Here is a 22,652-nt window from a genome sequence, read left to right as displayed (position 1 = left end):
TTCACTTATCAAAAGTTTATGATTAATGTGTACTGAATTTCGTCAAATTGTTTTTATGCATCAATTGAGATGTTTACATATATATATTTTTTTCCTTTAATTTGTTGATGTTGTTAGTCATTAAGTTGCATCCAACTCTCTGAGATCTCAAGGACTGTAACCTGCCAGGCTCCTCTGTCCATGGGGTTTCCCAGGCAAGAATACTGGAGTGGACTGTCTTTCTTTTTACAGATCTTCCCAACCCAGGGGTCGAAACTGCATCTCCTACCTGGCAGGCAAATTCTTTACCACTGATCCACCTGGGAAGTCCAATTTTTGATACTGTGATCTATGTTAATAAACATATGATCTTAAGCAAATCTTACATTTCTGAGGTAAATCCAGTATGCAGTATTTTAACACACAATCAATTTGGCTTGCTAATGTTACATTTATGATCTTTTGCCTACATCTCAGTAGGAGTGATCTATAAATTTTCCCTTCATGTCCTGTCCTCTGATTCTGAAATCAACCTAGTACTAACATCATATAAAAACTTAGATAGCTCCTTTTCTTTCTTTTATTCAGAAGCTATTTGTAAAAAACATATTTTATTTGTTCCTTGATAGTTTGATAAAATTTATTCTTAAAATAATTCACATTCAATATCTAGGAAAGACACATTGATGTAATCTACATGCCAGCAAGTTTATTTTGTAACAGTAATTGGTTTCTTCAGATATTTTATTTCTTTTACTTCAATTCTAGTAATTCATATTATTTCAATTATTATCCATTTCATATAAAACTATCACATTTGCTATAACAAAGCTATTCACATAGTCCCCACTTTATCTGTTATTAATCTTCTTTGCTCCTCGTATTTTTTGTGACTTCTATCTTTTCTTCCTCCTCATTTAATCTTGTCATTGTGCTCAATCTCGCAGTCATGTCTCTTTGTAGCCGCATGGTCTGTAGCCTGCCAGTCTCCTCTGACCATGGGATTTTTCCAGGCAAGAATACTGGAGTGAGTTGCCATTTTCTTCTTCAGGAGATCTTCTGAACCACTGAGCCACCTGGGAAGCCCCGATTAATCTTACCAGAGGTTTTTCTGTTTCAGTAATCTTTTAAAGGATTAGCTTTGATTTCTTATTTGATTCTTATTATTTTTCTAATATCTGCTCTTATGTTTTATTATATCTTTGTTTTATCTTTGTTTCTATTTTCTTTGGATTTACTCTGTTGCACTTTACCTATTTTATTAAGTGGCCACTTCACCAAATTTTTTAGAATTTAATATTTCTTAATATATAAGTTTAAAATTACAAATTCCCATCTAAAACTTCAGTCTCACCTGACATCCTTATGGATAATGACTTTGTTATTATTTAGTTTAATTTTGTTTTACTTGCATCATTTTTTCTTATTTGTTCCATAAACTATTGAGTTGTCCTTTTTTTTCTTTTTTAGTGTTTAAATATATGGTAGGCCTGAAAAATGTTATTATTTCATGAATCTCTGAATTTCTTGAAATGTTTTTAGAAATAATGGTCTATTTGATATAATTTTTGATATTGGTTGAAATTTCTGTTCCAGGTATTATTGGTCAATGTTTGTGACAATACATGGATATTCTTTAAAAAAGGGTATTCTCTTTGTTTTTTAGGATCTTATTATAGCTTAAACTTTTCAGTATGCTATTCAAATTTCTTACTTCTTTATTAAGTTTTTAATCTTCATTTCATAACAATTTAAAAAGAGGGCTACCAAAATATCTCCAGCGATGAATTTGCCAATTTCTCCTTACAACTCTTTAAATTTCAGTTTTATATGGATTATAGTCATGTTGTTAGTTGCATTAAATTTCATGATTATCATATATTCTGATAAACTGCTCCTCTTATTATGTTACAACTTGCAAATCTTTAAGGCCAATTTGACTTAAAATTTATTTTTCTGACATTCATTTCGAATATTTTTATTTAGCATTTGTTGGATACATCTTTTTGCATTCTTTCACTGACAAACATCTAGCATCAACTTCTTTTTAGATGTGTCTCTTACAAACAGCTCATAGCTAGATAGTGCTTTGGGAGACACTGCTGTTCATGTTTACCATTTCCAAGTTCATAAGCTAAATAAAGTTCTTGGACTGCAGCAGGCACTAAATCATGCATGTTTAATAAAAAGCTTACCAACACCTAAACCCACACATATAAGTAGAGGCAGATTTGACTTTATAGCTCAGACCTCCCACATTTAAAGGGGACTTTTCCTTTATGCTATGTGTGCTTATATGTAGAAGGAAGAGATACTTCAGTGTGAAGAATATATGTACACTGAAGTGTTTCTTTTACATATATATTATGATGAAAAAGTATACACACACACACACACACACACACACACACACACACGAGCTGTGTGATGAAAAGGCCAGCTGACAAAGTAGAATGAGCTAATTAGGCAGCAGAGAATGCAAGCCCTCCAGACTTTGCCAGTTTTTCTGTGTGAATTCAGTCAAGGCATTGACTTCTCTGGTACTCAATCTGCCATGTTTCTGGATCACCAAAGAAATATGTATCCTTTTCGTATAATTATCACTAACTGCTTCCCTTGGTCCATCAGTGGTAAAGAATCTGCCTGCCAACCACAAATCGGGGTTCAATCCCTGGGTCAGAAAAATGCTTTGGAGAAAGAAATGGCAACCCACTCCAGTACTATTGCCTGGGAAAACCCGGGGACAGAGGGGCCTGGCAGACCACTGTCCATGGGGTTATAAAAGCTTGGACATGACTTAGCAACTAAGTAACAAGAGTTATTTCTACTAAGTCCGTTTTAAAAGTGAAGAAATTCATGTTCAGTGGGGGAAAATTGACTTGGTCCAGGTGAATGTCCTAGACAATATTCTTTTTACTATGTCATGCAGTCTCCTTTTAAAAGCATCTTGGAGGGGTTGAATTGTGCCTCCCAAAATTCGTTACGTTGAAACCCCAAGCCCCAGTGCTTCAGTCATCTCCTTTGGAAACAGGGTCTTTGCAAAATAATTAGTTAAGATAGTCATTAAGTGTGGGTCCTAATCAAATATGACTGAGGTCCTCATGAAAAGGGAAAAACTATATGTCAACCCCGATAACTGAAACGGACACAACATTATAAATCAACTCTACTCCAATAAAAATTTTTAAAAATGGGGGGCAAGGAAGGAGCTGGACACAGATATGCACACATGGAAAATACTGTGTGAAGACAGAGGCCGACATTAGGATGATGTTTCTATAAGCCAAGGAACACCCTAGAGTGCCAGTGGCCCACAAAGCTAGGAAACAGACATGGATCGCTTCTCTCTCGCAGCCCTAAGCAGCGTCCAGTTCTGCTCAAACCTTGGTCTTGGACTTCTAGGCTCCAGAGCTCTGAGACAACAAATCCCTGCTGCTGAAGCCATTCACATGATGATAATTTGTTACCGCGGCCCTAAGAAACAAATGCAGCATCTTTATACTGAAACCAGAAAGCTTCTTGCTGAATATACATGTCTGTCTTCTGTTAACACATGTATACACATACACATCACATCTTACAGGCATACCCTGGAGAAGGACTGCCTCAGATATGATAGTAAGTGAGAAAACTCTCATCATCTCCCTGAATGATCTTCCAGGTCATGAAGTAAATAAGGGTAAGACCTCTGGGCTGGATCAGAAACCTTGAGTTTGAACCCTCATTTAGACAAAATTTTCCCTGCTAGCTCTTGGTGTCATTTACGCAATGAGAAGGTCACCACTCTAATCAAGCCTTACTTGACTGAACTTCACGTTTTCAAAATATTTTGCCAACAAATCTGGATCAATGATGACATAATTAATTTGATTGCCCAATGTTTATTAATCAAAGACATATATAACAGGGTATGCAATAAAAATCGCTTCTCCCAAATTCCTATGATGTCACAGGCAGCCAATCGGATCTGAAAGGGACATTCTTGTGGATTAGTTCTAAAGCTCCTGCACAGCTGGGCCAGATGAGCGGGGGCCCGGCAGGGTGGCCATGGGTGGCCCGGGGCCAACATCTGCCCGAAACACCCCGTGTGGCCTCGTGAGTTGAGCCTGGCTGGAGGGAAGCTCTCCCATCTGGTCCGAGTGTCAAGCGTCGTGTGGAAACGGGCGGCTGAGAATGGAATCCTCCTCTCTCACTGCTCCAGCCTGGATGCGCTTTCCCATGGGAGGCCTGAGAGAGGGGGGAAAACCGGACCACGACAGAGGAGGTCCAGAAAATCTAGCCATTGTCTTGGCCACATGTTGGTATGACATGCACGTCCCCAGCAGGGCCACTGCGAGGAGGAGGGGAGCAGAGAGGGGCTGGATTGGTAGGATCTGCTGTCGCCTTCATCCTCTTTGCCCCAGCAGAAGGCCTCAGTGTCAGGCCATCCCCAGGAGTCACTAGGATTTTGTCTTTTGGAAAGCTGCTGAACTGCCGTTGTCTTCCTTTGTTCAGTGGCGATGCTAAGTCCCCATGCTCCCTTGCTCATCAGGGGATTTCTGAAGTGTGTGCTTAGAATTCTGTAGTTCCACAAACATGCTCTGAACAGTCCCAGTTCTTATTCATTTGTGCAACTGGGAAAGACATCCTGAAGGCCTACTGTGTGCCAGGAAGCAGACCAGGCGCTGGAAACATCGAGATGAATGAGTCGACAGTCTAACGGGGAAAAGAAAGAACCACAAGTGTTAGGATGGGCATGTGTTGAAAGGGCGAGGGCCCCCTTGGGAATGCAGGATGCTCCTTTCAACTTCCGGCTAGTCAGATGTTGAAGGGAGCATCTTGTCTTGTGTGAGACTCCAAGCAAAAGAGCAGGTTCTCTGGGAAAGTGAGTTGGCTCCAGGCTTGGAGAACCCATGAGAAAGAAATGGAGCCTGAGGAAACACAGCGGGTCCTAACGAGAGTTTCTATGGCTATCCAGAGACTCAGAGCAGCCTGGAGAAATGTATTCTCTACCTCCAGAAGTTTAGAGGAGGGAAGTAAGCAACATACTTGAGAAACCCCCTTTCTAAAAATTAAACTAAAAAATCAAAAGTTATTTTCACTAGAACTCATGGTATAAGGAGGCTGAGGTCAGAGAGATTGGTCCGTGTCTGGGTGGAGAGCCAGGGGCTATGTCTGGATTTCAGAGTGGCAGAAGATTCTGAAAGGCAGAGACTGCAATCTGCAAAGCAGAAGGGAAAGAGGAGACTGTGCAGACCGTCCAGGTCTGGAGAAAGTTAAACCTGCTTGGGCAACATGGGACAGGGCTGTTGGGTAAGCAACGAGCAGGTTGAGGCCTTTAACATCATGGGAAAGAGATGGTGGGAATCCGTGGGGGTAGGACAGTGCATTCTCAGACTCCAAAGACCTTCATGGTCATGGGCATAGGCCCCGAGCACAGGAGGAGTGATCAATTCAATGGACATGAACTTGGGCAAAGTCTGGGAGAAGAGCAGTTTCCAATCTTGTCTTGAGCAGGAGCTGACCAGGCCACCTTCCGTCAAGCCTGCCTCCGCTGATAGCAGAGGCAGGACAAAAAGGCAGAGCCATCCCTCCGGGTAAGGGATGCTGTTCCTGAGAGTTAGAAGAAATGGTGACTGCTCATTTAAAATGGGCTTCTTTTTTTAAAAAAAAGAAAATTTAAAAACTAAAAAGGAAAACATGAAACTTCTATCACCATTTATGTCAATTTTGCTTGGAGCTACTAGCATTTAATCTTTGGGATGTTTCTAGAAAGACTGAAAAATACACATTTTTGCTCAACCAATTTTAGGCCTTGATTCTTCTTTCCCTCTCAATAGTGAAGTCAGAAGTTTCCCTGAGTCTCAAAATGCTTCTCACCCACTCCTAAAATTCTCCCTATTTCTATATTTTTCTTCTCCGTTTCCTTTGCTCTATACCTGAATGGTGACTGAAGCCATGAAATTAGAAGATATTTGCTCCTTGCAAAGAAAACTATGACAAACTTAGACAGTGTATTAAAGAGCAGAGACGTCACTTTGTCGACAAAGTTCTGTCTAGTCAAAGCTACGGCTTTGCCAATGGTCATGTACGGTTGTGAGAGCTGGACCATAAGGAAGTCTGAGCACCAAAGAATCATGCTTTTGAATTACGGTGCTGAAGAAGACTCTTGAGAGTCCCTTCAACAACAAGGAGATCAAACCAGTTGATCCTAAAGGAACTCAATCCTGAATATTCTTTGGAATGGTTGATGCTGAAGCTGAAGTTCCAATATTCTGGTCACCTGATGCAAAGAGCTAACACGTTGAAAAAGACCCTGATGCTGGGGAAGGTTGAAGGCAAAAGGAGAAGAGGGCAACAGAGGATGAAATGGCCGGATGGCATCACCAGTTCAATGGACATGAATTTGGGCAAAGTCTGGGAGATAGAAGAGGACAAGAGAGCTTGGGCTGCTGCAGTCCATGGGGTCGCAAAGAGTCAGATAGGACTTAGCAGCTGAAAAACCATGACACCTGAATGCAAAAAGAGACCAAAAAGTGTGCAGCCTGACTCACTCTCAGATCTGGATGGACAATGGAACATTTTGAATCCAACACGTATTGGCTTTGGGCTGCAAGATCCCAAGTTCCAAAGCAGGTTTCTCCTGCTCATGGAGTTTCTGGGGAATGAATCTCCATCGAGTGACAAGACTGGGATTTTTCCACGATCTTCTTGGAAGCCCCAGGTAGTTAAAGGGCACAAGGAACCCAAGGAGGAAAGAATGAGGGGATGATGCTCTAACATCACCCTTCAGTGCTGCTGAAATCTGCCCAGTTTGCCTACCGATTCCATTGGCGGCCAATCTCTTTCAGTCCGTGACCTCATTCATTACCACGGGTGGAGATCTGTTATCAGCTCCCATTTGACAGATGAACAAAGTAAGGCTGTGGGCAGGTGAGAGGAGACTGAGAAAATGATTTCAGTCCAGGCAGACCCAGCTCCATCCAGGCTGGCCTGGGACACACTTGCCTTAGACTATCAGGCAGAGAAACTGCTCTCCCTTCCAGGGGGCAGGAGGGCTTGGCAGAGAGATGGCCCATAGCTCAGTTGGCTGAGGAGATAATCATGCTTGGGGTCTGTTTATCAGCCATCTTTGAATGGCAGGCCTGGATTTCCTAATTAATTAACATCCGTGGGCCGGTAACTCTTCTAAAAGCCCAGTCATATCAGATCCATGGTTCTATCTCTCCCCCAAACCTGTGCTCAATGCCCGATAACTAGAAGTTTCTGCAGTGGAAAATGAATGAACGGGGCCTGGGGGAGGAAGGGGCAGGCTTTCTGGATGGCCCCAACTCCCCAGGGCTCCCAAGAACTAAAGTTGATTTTTTCTGCCAAAAGGAGGCCTGTGTGGACAACATGCCATGAGGAAAGGGCCAAGGATGCTCAGCTGTTCTGAATTTACCCAGGAACGCAGGGGCCGCGGTCCCTGGCCACCTGGCACCCAGCTGTTCATAGCATTAGAGCCCCCGAATCCTGCTCTGGTGGGGCCCCCAGAGACCAGCTCACAGCCTTCATTGTTCATCCTTTGCTGGGTGTGCCCAGCCCCTTAGCAACAGACGCAGGGCAGAGACCCAGGTCATCCTGGCGGGGGCGGGGGGTTGCCGTCTTTCAAGTCATATTCCCTGCCCCAGAGCTCCAGCCAGAGCTGACACTATTGTGCATCCTTTCGGACAGGTCACAGTCCTGCTCACAATGTCAGTTCAGTTCAGCGGCTCAGTCGTGTCTGACTCTTTGCACTCTAGGCTTCCCTGTCCATCACCAACTCCTGGACTTGCTCACACCGTCCCTTTCACCCAAACCCTTCTTCCTTCTTTTCTCCTTTGGGAGAATCTCAAGTCAAAGATTCAGTTTCAGTCCAAGCTCCCTGGCTCAGAGAGGCCTTCCATGACTCACTGCCTCTTGGTGCTGAGTTAGGCACCTTCCTCTAGGCGGCCAGCCTGGATTTATTGCCTCTTTCACAACACTTTCTGGCTGCCTTGAAGTTGTCTGTGTCTGAGCTACACATTACACTCCAAGCTTCTCGAAGACCCCAGTGGGTGGGTTCCTCTCTGTTTCACCCCAGAACCCAAGACAGACCAGAAGAAAAGAATTCGCCAGATCAGTCATAGTGAATAAAAGAATGGACGAATGAACAATGAATGAATCTTTTCTCTTTTAATAAGATGAAAAGATGGGGATGCTAAGGATGGGGACGCTAATTTGATTATAAATAAATGACCTTGGGGCTTCCCTGATGGCTTAGCAGGTAAAAAATCTGCCTGCAATGAAGGAGACACAGGAGACTTGGGTTCAATCCCTAGGTCAGGAAGATCCCCTGAAAAAGGAAATGGCAACCCACTCCATTATTCTTGCCCGGGAAATCCCATGGACAGAGGAACCTGGCGGGCCACAATCTAAAGGACTGCAAAGAGTCGGACACAGCTGAGCAACTGAGGACACACCCAGCAATGACTTGGGGCTTGGCTCCTGTGAAGGTGTATACAGGGCACTCTCCTGACATGCTTAAGGCAGACCTCAGGATGGCATGGACAGCTCAGGGATCAGCCAGCCGGCCTGAGTGGAAGCACACCCTGTCCGATGGATATGTGTCTCTGAGCATTCAGGGGGCGCAGTGAGGGGCCCCTGTCTGCGACTTGGGCCTGAGAAGGAGGCTAATATTTATTTCCCATGAGAGCTCAGAAACCATACATCTTCTCCAGCAACAAAGGTTTGCTGCTGTGTCTGTTTCCACTGAAACACAAAAGTATACTCACACGGGCAAGAGGCCCCAGGTTGGCTGGACCAGACCGTTTTCATCCCTCGAATGAGAAGACCACGGTGTGTACTGAGGTCCAAACACAGTTCTCTTTTTAAGTGGTGACATTTTACAATGATGTGATTGGGGTAAGTGACTCAGCCCACCCAAGCCTCTGTTTCTCCCACTAAAGAAGCACTTTGACAATGTCTTCCCTGCAGAAGACAGGAGACATGTCATGGAGGGAAAGTGTTTGAATCCCTACCTGGAATATTCCAAGACTCTGATCCCCTGCCTTTCTCCAGGCTGGATCCGGGAAAGCCAGTGAGGGACAAGGGGCCACTTTTTCCCAGACACGTCTCCTTAAATGAGTTGTAGGCCTGCCTGGAGTCTTAGCACCATTAAAAGTTTTCTTTCTTTTTTCCCTTGAAAAAACTCACATACAAGATAATACAACACCCATCTCCATCAAACCATCACCTTTCCTAAAGACCAAGCAATAAGTATTTGAATTCAATCCCACTTTCTCATGTGAAAATCACAGATACCTGCTAAAACTCAAAGAAGGTAAGTTTATCAACTTCCTATTTGTTTTCATATAGATATTCTTAACATAGAGTTCAATAAATGTCATAATGCCCCAAATATGTTTTAAGCCAAAAGGAGCCTTCTGGAGATGGCAACAGCACTTGAAGGCCAATGGGAACAATCACAATCAAAGTCATCCTTTTCTCCATGTACACATCTTGACAGCACACCCCACCTGCCACGGTCCCTCCCCTCCCAGGGTCCCTGCTTGCCCTGAGCGAGTGTTTGACCGTTGCTGACACAGGGAGACACAAACCCAAAGACTTGAGAGTAATACAAAGTGGTGAGCATCAAAGCTGAAAGTGACAAAGACCTGGGGGCAGCCAGCGACTCATTCACTGGTTCACCAGGCACTTCTGAGGCCCTCTGGGTGCAGGGCAGTGTTCTAGGTGTCAGACTCTTTGGCCAGAAAGATACACAGAGCCTCTACTTTCAGAGAGAGAGAGACAGTGAGGGGACCAGACAATAATCCAAAGTAGATCATTATATAACAAAGCCAGGTGTTGAAGACAACTATAGCTGTTTTAAGGCTTAGAGAGGTTCGGAAACTTTTGCTTTGGACAAGCCCAGCTCGGCAGGCCTCTCTGAGGAGCTCCCACGGGGAGCCAGGGAGATGAATGACATTGTGAGCCCTGGACAGTGAGCCTGGACACTCCGGGTGGTGAGTGGTGAGGGCAAAGGCTCAGCGGATGGACCGTGTTGGGTGCCTGTGAAGAACCAGGGGATGGGGCCCTGAGCAGGCAGCACTGGGGCGGGGCGTAGTGTGAAAGGAAGGAAGGAAGGGAAAGGAAAGGAGGAAGGGGAAGGAAGAAAGGGAAAGAAAGGAAGGGAAAGTAAGGAAGAAAGAAGAGAAGTTGCTCAGTAGGGTCTGACTCTTTGTGACCCCATGGACTGTAGCCTATCAGGCTTGTCTATCCATGGGATTTTCCAGGCAAGCGTACTGGAGTGGGTTGCCATTTCCTTCTCCAGGGGATCTTCCCAACCCAGGAATAGAACCTAGGTCTCCCGAATTGCAGACAGACGCTTTACCCTCTGAGCCACCAGGGAAGCCCTTGGTGTGCAGGCTTTGGGTTTTTTTCAGAGAGAAAGCAGGGAGACTGGATCATCAAGACCTTGGAAACACCGAGGTGAGGACTTTGGCTTCTCCAAGGTGGGACAGTTATAAGCAAAGAATGATCAGATTTAGCTTAGATTTTTGCAGTTTGCTCCCTCAGGGAGGAAAAGGCTCAGAAACCAAGCAGAGCCCAGCCTGAAAGCCCAATATGTCATTATTTCAATGAAGGGAGAGCTTCATGGGTGATTGTGAGGGTTGGTACCCGCTGCATCCCTTGACTCACCAGCTGGGACCACAGAGAAGCTATTACCAATGCTGGTGTCCTTTCCAGTGTCTTTCCTCAAACTCACATCTCCCAGCCCTTGTGTAGCTAACAGTACAGATGCAGCTAACAGTGTTGCAAGAAAGCAGCCCTTTCTTCTGGGAGAGGGAGGGGTGGACAGTCTTACCCTGTGTAGGCTCCCGAAACCCTGATATTTAACATCCAGCACAAACTTCCATTGTGTCCCACGTATAGCCATGGTGTGGGTGCTGCAGGAAAAGTCGCGTCAGTCGTGTCTGACTCTGTGACCCCATGGACTGTAGCCCACCAGGCTCCTCTGTCCATGGGACTCTCCAGGCAAGAATACTGGAGTGGGTTGCCATGCCCTCCTCCAGGGGATCTTCCTGACCCAAGGATTGATCCCTCGTCTCTTAAGTCTCCTGCACTGGCAGGCGGGTTCTTTACCACTGTGGCACCACCTGGGAAGCTCCACAGCCATGATTCGGATGGTTTAAAATCATGTGCCTATCCACATGTCCCAATCCAGAAACACAGAGACATCCTGAGAGTTTAATTTCCCTGGAGGCAGCCAGCATGGCCCAGGCCTTTACTCCAAATAATAATCATAATAATAATAACCTGGATATCTGCTGAGACTTTCCCAACTCAGTTCTCATAATGTTAAGAGAGTGCAAAGTGTCTCCCTTGCTGCTGTTTCTCAAAATAATTCCAAGTTTGGGACAAAGCAGACTGAAATGCTGGAACGGAGTCCAGACGGCTCGGCTTCCGATGCTCAGAAAACTCACACTCCTCGCTGCATCAGACACTGATTCAGAAGTCGCCTTTGCAAGTCTGCTGACACATTTCATAGAGGTGGTGCGGAGGGGGTGTTTAGAAAGCCCACGGAAGAAGGAGTGGCGTCTGATCCATCAGTCAGACTTTTAGGGGCCTTCCTTAGGGGACTGATGCTGAAGCTCTCATATTTTGGCCATCTGATGCAAAGAGCTGACTCATTGGAGAAGACCCTGATGCTCAGAAAGATTGAGGGCAGGAGAAGGGGGCGACAGAGGATGAGATGGTTGGATGGCATCATTGACACAACGGACATGAGTTTGAGCAAATTCTGGAAGATAGTGGAGGACAGGGAGCCTGGGGGGCTGCAGTCAATGAGGTGTGCCTGGGCGCTCCAGGTGGTGAGCAGGGAAGGCAAAGGCCCAGCACCTGGACCACGCTGGGCGCCTGTGAAAAGCCAAGGGACACGAGCCCTGAGCAGGCGGCACTGGGGGCAGGGCATGGTGTGAAGGGTTTGGGTTTTTATCAGAGAGGAAGCGGGAAGACTGGACCATCAAGACCTGACAAGGTCACTCTTTGACCCTGCAAAGGGTCAGACATGACTTAGCAACTGAACAGCAACAACTTTGTCGCTCCAGAAGCAGACCTTGGTCTTTGCACCTGTTTATCCTCAGAGTCAAACACCTTTTGTCTAAACCATTGACTTTAGAATGAAGGTGCTGATCTCCACAGACTAGTCTCAAACCTGAGCTAAAAGAAGCCCGTTGCCTTTTCTTGAGGAATAACTCAGTTTCCTTTCTCCATTGCTCACCCTCCTTCATTCCTTTTGTCAAATGATGCTCCCTTGGTGGCAGTTGCTAGCAAGATCATCCTCATTTTGGGTGAATGTGTGTGTGTGTGTTATTTATTTTATTTTTATTATTTTTTTCAAGTTTTAAAATTTTTATTTGTTCACTTTTTATGGAAGTGGAGTTGATTCACAATGCTGTGTTAGTTTCAAAGTGATTCAGTTTTAGCACGCATATATATATATATGCATCACATATACACATATCTATATATATAATTTTTCAGATTCTTTTCCCTTACAGGTTATTATAAAATATTGAACAGAGTTCCCTGTTCTATACAGTAGGTTCTTGTTGGTTATCTATTTTATAAATAGTAGTGTGCGAGACTGGCCTAATTCAGTAGAAGCACCTGGCTTAAGCCACACAGAAGCTCGGGCTGCCCTTGGAGGGGTGTTATCAATAGTTCATTCTATGGCTGTGAACCCCGCGTGTCACGGGTCTGTGATTTGCCAGTGTGGCAGGTGAGCTGGGGGCCTGGGTTCCAGACTCTTCCACAGAGCATCATCACTGCTACTGTGCATTGAGTGTCCAGCATGTGTCAAGTGGATCAAGTGTATTTGATCCAAATCCGTATATTCCTGCAAGGATTCTCATCCCCAGGAGTAAACTGAGGTTCCAAGGAGGTATGGAACTGGCCCAGAATCCCAGCTAGGACACGTCTAAGCCAAGACCCAGGGCACCCCCTGTTTACATCATGCCGCTTGTCTGTCACAAGAAGCAGTGGCCGTGTGCCTACATTTTGCCAGGCATGCCAATGACCCAGGCTTCCCTGACGGCTCAGTGGGTAAAGAATTCACCTGCAATGCGAGAGACACAGGAGACGTGGGTTCCATCCACGGGTCGAGATTCCCTGGAGAAGGAAATGGCAACCCAGTCCTGTATTCTTGCCTGGGAAATCCCATGGACAGAGGAGTCTGGGGGACTACAGTTCAAAGGGTCGCAAAGAGTCAGACATGATTGAGAAACTGAGCACGCATGTCGTGCATGTGCCGATGGCCAGGGCATCCGAGAGCCAGAGCCCTCTGGAATCTCAGGCTCGGTTTGGATTCCTGCAGAAGCAGAACTTGACACAAGGGTCACCTAACAGGGAGTTTACTTAGGACTGCAGGACTCACAGGTTGAAGAGGTAGACACAAGACAGGGCAGGGAAGGCATCCGCAAAGGAGTGCGCGGCCCGGGCAAGGCTCCCTCCCACCAGAAACTCCAGGAGACAATGCCCCACACTCCTGGAAGCCACCCATGCGCAAACCAGAGGCTAGGGAGCTGGTTTACTGATGTGCCCTCTTGCCATTCATTGCGGGTTGAGGGGTGCATGGCCCCCGGGGCTCAGCAGTGCTCTTCCAAGGGCATTAACAATCAAGTGTCTTTGACTTCCCACACTTGTGGGCTTCCTGCCAGGAAGAAGAACCTTCAGACAGACGTTATCCACAAATGGCCCAAATGAAGGCAAGGGGCTGGTCTCTCCTACACACCAGGCCTGGGGCATCTATCTGCAGACCTCATATAGAGACTGGCAATGCCTGAGTATGATAAGAAGTGTGGATATCTGGAGTCCACATTTATAAGCCATATGATCTTGAACAAATCTAATGTTTGCTCCAACATGGGAAGGGTTTGGGACTTACCTAGTGATCCAATAGTTAAGATTCCATGCTCCCAATCAGGGGGTCCAGGTTCCATCCCTGGTCAGGGAGCTAGATCCCACATGCCACTACTAAGTGTTCAAATGCCACAACTGAAAGATCCCACATGCTGCAAGGAAGATTAACGACCCCGTGTGCCTCAAGTAAGACCTGGCACAGACAAATAAATAAGTGTGTTAGTCACCAGTCGTGTCCGACTCATTGTGATCACATGGACTCTAGCCCACCAGGCTTCCCTGTCCATGAAATTCCCCAGGTAAGGATACTGGAGTGGGTAGCCATTCCCTTCTCCAGGGAACCTTCCCTGACCCAGGGATCACACCCTGGGTCTCCTGCATTGCAGGCAGATTCTTTACCATCTGAACCACCAGGAAAGCCCTCCCTCCACCACACCCCACACTGCCAACAAAACTTAAATGAGTATTTTTTTTAATGTGGGAAATGTTATAATGCCCCGCATGTAGGATGAAACTTGGATGGAAAAGGATTATGTGTATAAAGCAGTCGGCGTCATGTCCAGGACACAGTGAGCTCTCATATAAGGTGAGCTTATGTGAACATCATAATATCCTTAGTTCATCCAGTCCTCCTGCTGACCTGTGATGACAGTGGGTCTCACGTGGGTGAAACGAGGTGCTGGATGTCCGCCAAAGATCGGAGAGCTGAACAGAACTTGATCCAAGACTAGGAGACGCCAGCTTACAGAGGGGCACATGGCCCTCCTGAGAATCGTGTCGGGACAGAAATCAGAACACGGGCTCCTCTCTCCCTTTGTGCGTCTTCTCCTCACTCCAAAGAAGAACATACAGTTCAGAGTAAGAATGAGCTCCCCAACCCTCTGCCTTCGAATTGTGGATGCGGAAAGCAGTGAACTTCATAGCTGCCTTCCTCTCCAGATTTATAACACATCCCTTCCCCTAAGTGCTTGACATAGATGCACTGGGGATTTGAAGGCGTTCTCTAAAGCTCAATATTTCTGTGATTAATGTTTTATTGGATGGTGGGCAACAGAAATGCTATCCAGGCTCAAAAGAAATCATTCAAATAGGGAACACTGTCTGTTGCATAAAACCTCCACTTAAAGGGGTTTTTATACTTTTTGTAAAGTTATTTTTTAAAAGTGACTTTGGAAGAAAGCTTCAACCCGAGGAGAAGCATCAAAAGCAAAATTGATGGCTTCAGGGTGAAATTTTTTTCCTTCGGTAATTTAACTGTCCAGAAAGAGATAATGATGTCCACCTGTCAAGGCGAGGAGGCAGGAGCCGCTGCAGAGAAAGAAATCGGGGACCTTCACAGAGAGTGTGCGGCTCCGAGAGCTTTGTTAAGGGGCTGGGAGGAGATGAGCAATCGCCCTCTCTCTGTCCTTCTCCTGCCCTCTTTATCCAAGCCCGAGAAGGAATTTGAAGGCGTCTGTGAGCCCCAGGCAGCTGGTGAGAACATGATGCTCCCAGTTCTGCATGACTCAACGATCATCCGCGCGCCTGGCATAGTGCAAAGCTGCTCACCTAAATGAACCTGGGAGCTTCCCAGGAACCAAGAGGATGGCCCCTAGCATCCCTACTTTACAGATGAGGAAACCGAGGCCCCAAGAGCTCAATGTTACTAGCGCAGAGTCACTCGACCAAGATATGGAGGAGGATCGGTCTGTCTCAGCCCCCAGCCACCGTGTCACACTGCCCCAGAATCCCAGTCTCCTGTGATCCTAGCACGGTGCTACTAGACATTGAATCTGTGGCCCGTTATAGAGCAAGGGGATCCAGAACCTGTGAGAGACAAGGCCTCTGTCCAAGGTCACACAGCTGGTACGTGGCCCAGCCTGACCTTGAACCAGTGTGGTCTCACTCCAGGCTACTTCATGGCTGGTGGGAGTGTGAAGGGGCTTAGCTAGTTGGTTTTCCTTCATGGCTAATTTTAGGTGTTTTTTTTTCCCTTTCTTTTAAGATGTTTTGGTGTGAACCATGTTTAAAATTTTTATTGAATTTGATGCACTATTGCTTCCGTCTTATGTTTTGGTTTTTTGGCCATGAGGCATGTGGGATCTTGCCTCCCCAACCGGGGATTGAACCAGCACTGCTTGTGTTGGAAGGCAAAATTTTAACCACTGGACTGCCAGGGAAGTCCCTCATTTTAGAGAATCATGCATTTTAATACTTTTTGTTTTAATTCGTTTCTTAGGTTTTATACTCCTGTATGGGCTTCCCTTGTGGCTCAGCTGGTAAAGAAACAGCCTGCAATGCAGGAGACCTGGGTTCAATCTCTGGGTTGGGAAGATCCCCTGGAGAAAGGAAAGGTTACCCACTCCAATATTCTGGCCTAGAGAATTCCATGGACAGCCCATGGGGTCACAAAGAGTCAGACATGACTGAGCAACTTTCACTTTCACTATACTCTTGTATCCGTAAAGAATAGTTAAAATGTACTTGATATCTGTGTTGAATTTGTGGAAGCTCTGGTACATACACACAGTGGAATATCACTCAGCTCTAAAAAGGAAGACATTTGAGTCAGTTCTAATAAGGTGGATGAATCTAGAGCCTATTATGAAGAGTGAAGTAAGTCAGAAAGAGAAAGACAAATATCGTATATTAATGCTTATGTATGGAATCTAGAAAGATAGTACTGACAATCCTACATGCCAGGGCAGCAAAGGAGACACAGACATCAAAAACAGACTTTTGGACACAGACTTCGGAGGGAAGGAGAGGGTGGGATGATTTGAGAGAATACAATTGAAACCTGGACATCACCATACATAAAATAGATAGCCGGTGGGAGTTTGCTGTGTGATGCGGGGTACCCGAAGCCAGTGATCTGTGACAACCTGGAGCGATGGGGAAGGAGGGAGGTGGGAGGGGGGTTCAAGAGGGAGAGGATTACGTGTATACCTATCTATGGCTGATTCAAGTTGCTGTACTGCAAAAAGGTAAAGTAATTACCCTCTAATTAGAAATAAATAAATAATTTTTAAAATGGGGCCGTAAAGCTGTCAATGAGAAAAATTGGTATTATAGTTGTTACCACATAACAGATACAAACAAACCTACATGTGTGTCTAATATACATAAATCTTACTAGAGGTGTGTTTTATGTATGTAAATATGTTATATACATGTGAATTCACACATCTCTTCATATTGCTTAGAATCATTAACAATCACTGGGTAAGATGATAATCTCTGATTCTACTCTTCTTGAATGCATGATTTCCTCACAGTAAGTGGGACTGATCCTATTGCAAAGCCAGACTGGAACAAAGTTCAAAGCTTTGCCCTTGTGACTTTCAATGTGGAACTCATTCTCGAAAACACTGCTCATCCTCTTTGACAGCAACATATTCCTACTACATATAGTCTATCTTTCCTCGTAAGTCATCACATGTACCTGTCATCAAACCCTAAGATTAGCAGTCAGGGAGGGAGGGTGCCAGCCTCTTTCTTGGAAAAGCCATCAAGGTCCCCAAAATGAACGTCACCTACACTCTACAGCACAAGTTTTACATTCATCCATCCAAGCCCGGCATGCAGAAACTGGTCTGGCCATTTTTGTTTGATGTTGTGACAAAAACTATTGAATTTATTATATGGTTTTATGAACACTTCAATTTATTCTGCAAAGTATCAAAGGTGATGTAAGTAAGATGTAGATCCAGATAGCTACTGTATCATCTCCATTCCAGAGGGCTTCATATTTCATGCAGTTTGAAACTGAACATGATCAGATTGTTATGTAAATAATAAAATACAATATGCAATTTCTTTAAAGAATGTCAGATAAATTAGCTGTGATCACTTCAGTATTAAGTTCATATAATAAGCACTTACTTTACTATGAAACCCCACATGTTAATAATTGGTCTTAAAATGTAAGCCAATGGTCTGGTGAAAGTTTAGCTCTAGTGTGGTAAGTGTGAGCTGATACTGACCTCAGCCTTGCTTCTCCAAGTGGAAGAGACTGAGAACAGGTATCTGGGAGGAGGTTCACTGCTCTGAAGAGCTAGTTCCTTGCCTACCATTCTTACCAACTCAATGAGATTTCCTTCAACATTCAAATTTTTATCAAAATGACACTCTATCAGGTAATTCACTGTGCATGGAGGCTGCAGCCATGAAATCAAAAGATGCTTGCTCCTCGGAAGAAAGTTATGACAAACCTAGTTCAGTCACTCAGTTGTGTCCTACTCTTTGTGACCCCATGGACTGCAACATGCCAGGCTTCCCTGTCCATCACCAACTCCCAGAGCTTGCTCAAACTCATGTCCATCCAGTCGGTGTTGCTATCCAACCATCTCACCCTCTGTCGTCCCCTTCTTCTCCTGCCTTCAATCTTTCTTAGCATCAAGGCCTTTTCCAGTGAGTCAGTTCTTCACATCAGGCAGCCAAAGTAGACAGACAAACCTAGACAGCATGTTAAAAAGCACAGACATCACTTTGCCAACAAAGATCTGTATAGTCAAGCTGTGGTCTTCCCAGTAATCATGTATGGATGTGAGAGTTGGACCATAAAGAAAGTTGAGCACCGAAGAACTGATGATTCCAAACTGTGGTACTAGAGAAAACTCTTGAGAGTGCCTTGGACAGCAAGGAGATCAAACAAGTCCATCCTAAGTATTAATTCCTAAGAAGTCAACCCTGAGTATTCATTGGAAGGACTGATGCTGAGGCTGAAGGTCTAGTACTTTGGCCACCTGATGTGAAGGGCCAACTGACTGGAGATGACCCTGATGCTGTAAAAGATTGAGGACAGGAGGAGAAGTGGGCAGCAGAGGGCAAGATGGTTGGATGGCATTATCAACACAGTGGATTTGAGTTTGAGCAAATTCAGGGAGACAGTGAAGGACAGAGAAGCCTGGTGTGCTGCAGTCCATGGGGTCACAGAGAGTCGGACATGACTTAGCGACTGAACAACAGAAGCCAGGTAATGACGGATGAAGTTCAGTTATGTTCTTTAGTTGCTTTTCAGGTCTAGCCCTTCAACAGGCTATGCCCCTTTTTTATATCAAAACCCGTATTTCTAAATAAGGTTAAAACACTTAGGCAGATTCACTGCATGGTGTTCTTTCTATTTTCCACATGTATAGGAGAGAACAGCTCATTCGCACATCTGGCCTTTATCTCTTTCTCAAAGCAGAATCAACATTTGGTTTGTCTTAAAGCCAGTAGCTTTATACATTCCCTCTGAATTCTTCAATTCAGAGAAGTTTCACAGAGGAAGCAAGAGGAAGATCATTACATCTCTCTCTCATTTTTAAGAAGGTCTATCTGAAGATCAGAGAAGGAAAGTGAATTAGCCAATTCACACACCAAGTTCATGGCAGAGCTGAGACTAGATCCAAGAGATTTGAGAGTAGGATTACCATTCACTCCACACATTACTTCACCCTAACTCAGAAATATTCACGTTTTATAAAGAGAGTTGTTCTCCAGGTCTGCCTGTCTCCCCATCTTTATCTGTGAGCCCATACTGCAAGATGTGACTGTTCACCCTTTCACCCCCACAAACTCTACCATCAAGAGTTTCTCCACATCATCAATGCAAACACTGCTCAGATGAATCATCGCCAGCCAACTCCCACGACGGCCAGGTCTAGAAGGGCTGGCAAGTCAGACCCCATCTTGGAGGAGAGTTTATACTTTGTGTCAGCAGTTTTCCCCGAGGATGAGATGGATCTGGGTGTGACTCAGAAAAGAGAGGCTAAAACAATCACAAAATTTTAAAAAATAGGTCCTACAGAACATTGTTGTCAAATATCTAAAGAGAATTTGTAGTATACATGAGAAATTGAAATTTCATCCACAGAGAGAAACCAGGGTCATTCAAGTGATTGGTCCCTTTAGATAATAATTAAAGACCTTTCTGTCCATTACAGTTGATAGAACAAAGGATGTATCATCTTTGAAGGAAAGAGTTTCCCAGTCTAAGAAGTACAAGGCAAAGCATCACTGTGGCCAAGGAAGTTCTGGGTTCCTGTCTCGGCTCTGACTTACAAGCTGTGAGTCTGTGGCTGCACCAAAAAAAGGTGAACATGTCAGTGATGGTCATGAGGATGATGACAATGACAAAAAAGTGGTGATGAGGAAGACAAGAAGATAGATGACAACAGTAAAAGCTTCTTCTGGGGAAAATGTTAAGAAATCCTTGCCTTGGGTGGAAAGTGGGAACCAGGTGAGGTCTAAGATTTCCTACATCCCCTACAATTCTGTGCCTTTTTAGTGAAATAAAAACAATAGTGTTTTAGAGTTAGGTCAACAACAGGGCAGATTCACTAGGTGTGAACCTCATGAAATTGGTCAAATTATTTATGTTCTTTGGGCTTTTTTTTTTTAACCCTGGAATAGGTGATAAAATATCCATCATGCAGAGTGATGGGCAGAATTAAGGTTTTTTAATTTTATCAAGTACCTTGTTGCAGTCATATGAGACTCACCCAATGAGTATTGATCTATCTTTGATAGAAGATGAAAGGAAACAGTGGGCAGTGACTTAAAGTACTAGTGGCTAAAAAGCCAAAATGACTATACTGATGTTTATCAAGGAACTTTGAGAATTATTTTAGTAGCTATGCCTTGGGCCTTTAGAAAATTGAGTAATAGGGAACATCTCTTGGTTATCCTGGTAGGATGCCAAGTGGACTAGGTATGGAAATCCCCCCACAAATCCAAATAAACCTTCAACTTGCTCTTGAGCCTTTTCAGATTTTTTTCCAGTTTTGTCCAAAGTTGAATTCCAACCAGGCTGCTCACTCATTCATTTGTTCACACACCATGTTCTGTTAAGGATGAAGGATGGATAAAAGCATGTGACCAACCCCTGACCATGCTCTGAGGAAGGGATGGAGGAAACTGGTATGTATGCAAGATGTCACAACATGGTGCATTTGGAGCTGAAGTAAAGATGGACACAGAATGCAAGGATGGTATGGTCCAAAGCCTGCCAGATTCTGCCTGGGGAAGCACGTGGAGGTGAGGATTCTTTCTGAAGGAGATGATGTGTAGATTTAGAACTGAATGAAGGGAGTACGTAGCACAGCCCAAGAGTAACAGTTATAAGTACTGTGGGTTCTTTGTATATTCAATAAATATTGATCAAAGTTCATCTAAGGAGCAGGCTCTGCAGTAACCCCTGGAGATGCAGGGAGAGCAAGACAGACACAGAGTCTGCTCTGTAGTATTTCTGATAGAGGAAGCAGAAACTTTAAGTGTAGTTAGGTAAGTAAATGGATGATATAAAAGGAAGAAGACAAGAAAGTTTTCTTTAAAAATGCAAAATAGAAGGAAAGAGACAAGAAAGCACCCACAGACACAGAAATGTTAAAATGGTCTTCTTTACCTTGCACCCAAGCTTTTATTCTTGTAACTTTCACAAATTCATCTCACATTGAAGACACGTACTTGAAACTTGGACTCTGGAAATTGACAACCCAATCTAGGAGCCACTGAGATTCATCACTGAAGCAAAAGCAATGAGATTTGTTCTGGGGAAACAGGCATTATCCCCGCACACCTTGCTGGAGCACCTGCCACATGTGGGAACTTGTGTGAGGCTCTTGGGGAGATGGGGAGGGGCAGTGATGAGTCAAGTTGTCCAGCCCTTCCTAACTTCCCAGTTCACTGTGCCAAGCCAGCAGGCTCCTCTCACACAATATAAGGTGGAAAAGACATCAGAATTGGAGGTGGAGCAAAGTGGGAGCTGGTTTAAGGTATATGTGGAGCATCATTCAGAACTGGTGAATGTTGCTGAGGAAGAATCAGAAATCCCCTGATTTAAAACAAAAGCAAAAAAACATACAATAACTTCTGAGCAAATATATTCTGGAGGAGGAGTATCAGGTGGGGACATTCAGAATGCCATTGGCTGCCTTCCTGGGATAGTAGTTTAGTCACTAAGTCATGCCCAACTTTTATGACACCATGGACTGTAGCCCACGAGACTCCTCTGACCGTGGGATTTCCTAGGCTAGAATACTGGAGTCGTTGTGATTTCCTACTTCAGGGATCTTTCTGAGCCAAATATAGAACCTGGGTCTCCTGTATTGCAGGTAGGTTCTCTATCTACTGAGCCACCAGGGAAGCCTGCCTTCCTGGGATGGGCCCAGATTCTTAGGATTCCTCATCTTCCCTCGAGGGCATCAGGCAGCAGAAGTCACTGGGGACCCTGGGTCTTAACAGAACCCCCTGAACACAGTTGTGCTTTACGTTCTGAGGCTGGGCTCTTCTGAAGTTCATTTGACACGCGGTCATTAACATCCTCGCGGAATTAAGGAAGCTTGGGAAAAGAAGAATATCTACATAGTGTAGTTTGGGAGGGATGATCAGTCAAATGCTGTGTCCTCACCTGTCATTGATTTTCTTCTCTGTTTGAAGACAGAGACTTAAACCGAGGGAGGGAACAGACTCTGAGCGGCCCTTTTCTCTCCAAGGCTGGGAGGACTGGTGCCACGTGGGGGTGGCTAGCTGGCAGCAGAGGGTGGGGAGAGGGAGAGAGGGTTTGCTCATCTGATGAAGCACCAAGTGCTGTTGGCTCTGTGCCTCTCCTTCCTTGCTATTTTGGGGCTATCTTAGAGTCCAAATCTGCATCTCCCATCTTGAAACTCCTCTCTCTGAGCTCTGGATCTCCATCTTATACCCTTCCCTTCTGAAAGCTGCCCAGCTCCTCACATCTGCAGCTCCAAACAGGAAGTTCTCACCTCCCAAGTTTCCCATCCCCTGTGGTTTGGGTACCCTCCACCACAATG

The sequence above is a fragment of the Odocoileus virginianus genome, chromosome 16 (assembly GCF_023699985.2).
Source record: "Odocoileus virginianus isolate 20LAN1187 ecotype Illinois chromosome 16, Ovbor_1.2, whole genome shotgun sequence".
Taxonomy (NCBI): Eukaryota; Metazoa; Chordata; class Mammalia; order Artiodactyla; family Cervidae; genus Odocoileus; species Odocoileus virginianus.
The sequence above is the reverse complement of the archived record's forward strand: the minus strand, read 5'-3'. Positions refer to the sequence as shown.